The sequence below is a fragment of the Octodon degus genome, unplaced genomic scaffold, assembly GCF_000260255.1.
Source record: "Octodon degus isolate 3935 unplaced genomic scaffold, OctDeg1.0 scaffold00037, whole genome shotgun sequence".
Taxonomy (NCBI): domain Eukaryota; kingdom Metazoa; phylum Chordata; class Mammalia; order Rodentia; family Octodontidae; genus Octodon; species Octodon degus.
Genome location: NW_004524613.1, coordinates 15,912,649 through 15,915,169, shown reverse-complemented (window position 1 = coordinate 15,915,169; position 2,521 = coordinate 15,912,649).

Below are 2,521 nucleotides of genomic sequence, written 5' to 3'. Positions count from 1 at the left end.
CCTCCTCCTCCTCCTCCTCCAAATCATTCGTAATCCTCCTGCTTCATCCTCCGGTGCAGGGATTATAGGCCAATGTCACCACAGCTAGTGAGGAAGGACATTCAATACCACCCTGACAATGGCTGTCAAGAAACTAAGTAAAGATAATAAACCATGAAGCCGAACACCTTGTACCCGGCACAGGCTCTGTAAGGGCTCCTTGCTGTGACTGTCACCAAGGGGTGGGGCTCACATTCAGAGTCCATCACTCCCTGTGCCTCCCAGCATGCCCCAGATCTCACGTGTACGGAGAAGTTCCACTCTCCCCTATGCTGGCAGGTCCCCAATCCTCCCTGCCCCAAACTGTCATTCTAGAGCTCACTTCTGATCCCCTCTTCCTGAGCACCAGGACTGTAAGGGAAGCAGGGAGGCACAGGACTGAGAGTTTGAGATTTGGGGTTCCAGTCTAGTCCTTCTGCTGTGTGACTCCGAGCAACTTCCTCATCCTCTCTGAGCCTCCTTACTAGTCCTGTGAGTCGGTGGGACTGAAGCTCTACCCTAAGGGCCCAAAGGAGTCTGACATTGGATGACTCCTTCCTCACATCTGCCAGCAGCCCAGGGTCGGAGAGGGTGTGGCTCCCACAGGGCTCAGGCCCCGGGGTTACTGCTCTGTGTGGAATTTGGGTTCTGCTGCCCAGAACAGCTCCTCCTGATGCCTGGAATTACACCATGGGTGACTCATGCCTTTGGGAAACTGCTGCCCTCTCCCCACTGAGTAATAGCAATACCAGCAGCTTGGGGTGTCCACACTTCGCCGGCTCTTCTGGTCCACAGAGCGCTGGTTGCTCTGAGGAGGCAGGAGAGGAGGAAAGCTGGGACCAGATCTAGAAGCACCCTGCCCAGAGCTGCACAGCCAGCGAGTGAGTGGCCGGGCCGAGAGGCCAGCCTCTGGCTTCCTGGAAGTGCCCTGCCCACTTCCCACAGAACCCCTCTGCTTAAATACCCATCTCCAGAATGCACGTGTCCCTGATCACACCATTCCCAGTACTCAGACTGCGCAGCAGCAGGTGCCCTGTGGCCGGCCAGTGGCTGAGCCAGCTGGGGTCTCTCCCTGCCCTAGAAGGTTGATTATTCCCCCCAGAAAAGGAAGGAAATTCTGACGCAGGCTCCAACAAGAGACAGATCTTGAGGCTATTATGCTGGGGAAATCGCATAGAAAAGGACCAACACTCAGCCACCGCACTGATAGGAGGGATCGCTCTACTGTAGCCCAGTTCGCAGAGATGCAGGGGGAATTGCCAGGCCCTGCCACAGAGGGCTTGGGGGTGGCGTTTAAATGTTAAGATGGGGAGAGGGATAAAGTTCGGTGGTAGAGTGCCTGTCAAGATGCTCGAAGCCCTATGCTGCAAAGCAAATTTAAGAAGGTAAAATTTCTTTCTTTTCCTTTGTTTGGGAGGCAGAATTTGACTATGCAGCCCAGGCTGGCCTCAAACTCATAGCAATCCTCCTGCCTCAGCTTCCCGAGTGCTGGGGTTATAAGCATACACCACCTTACTGAGAAAGAAGGCAAATTTTATAACATTTGCATTTTGACAAAATTTATTTTTTTTTAAATGCTGGTCCTCAGAGGGAGGTATTTTGTTACCATTGCTGCTGTTAGTTTTCAATACTAGGGACTGAATTGAGGAACTACATTCCTGGCCCCTTCACTTCTGTTTATTTTTGAGACAGATTCTCACGAAGTTGCTAAATTGCCTCAGCTAGGTTCAAACTTGTAATCCTCCTGCTTCAGCCTCCCAGGGTGCTGAGATTACAGGCACACACCACCATGCCCTTGTAGGTCCTTGACATTCCTAACAATGTGTAATTGTTGGTCATGATATTTATCCATCAGGATGAACCAGGTTGTGGCTGCTATAACAAGCCCAAAACCTGACTCCAGGGACAGACAAGTAACTGCTGCGTCACGTTGCCCCCAGGAGGAATAACCAAACTTCCAGGGCAGGGAGAGACCCCAGCTGGCTTAGCCACTGGCCTCTCTAACCCTAGCCCCCCAGAACCTTCCTCCCTGTCATCCTAAGCCTCTCCTGGTCTGCTCAGGATAAGGCAACTGAATTCAGCATTGCCAACATTGGCTAGCAGATGGTCTTACGTGTCTGAGGATGGGATCAATACAGAATGGGCTGCGGGCAGAAGCCAGGGGGCATGAGAAGCTCTCAGTGTGGTCCAGAGCGTGTGGTCAGGCTCCGGGCATAGCTTAAATCTTGAGCAGAGCCAGGCACCCCGGCAGGAAGGGAGCTTGGCCGACCTGGGGAGGGGCACCTTCCTCCCTAGGGCCTTGCGTCAGGGCTGGAGAATGGACGGGAGGGGAGCCAGGGACTGCAGAGACAGCTCACGCCTGAAATACTTTTCTGCCTGATAATCTGTTTGCAATCTCTGGTTCTCTATTTCCCCTTATTCAAGCCCACCCTACAAAACACAAGCACACGAGTGTGTGTTAGCTCCCGGCACGGCTGGCACTGAACCCCAGAGCACATCTGCA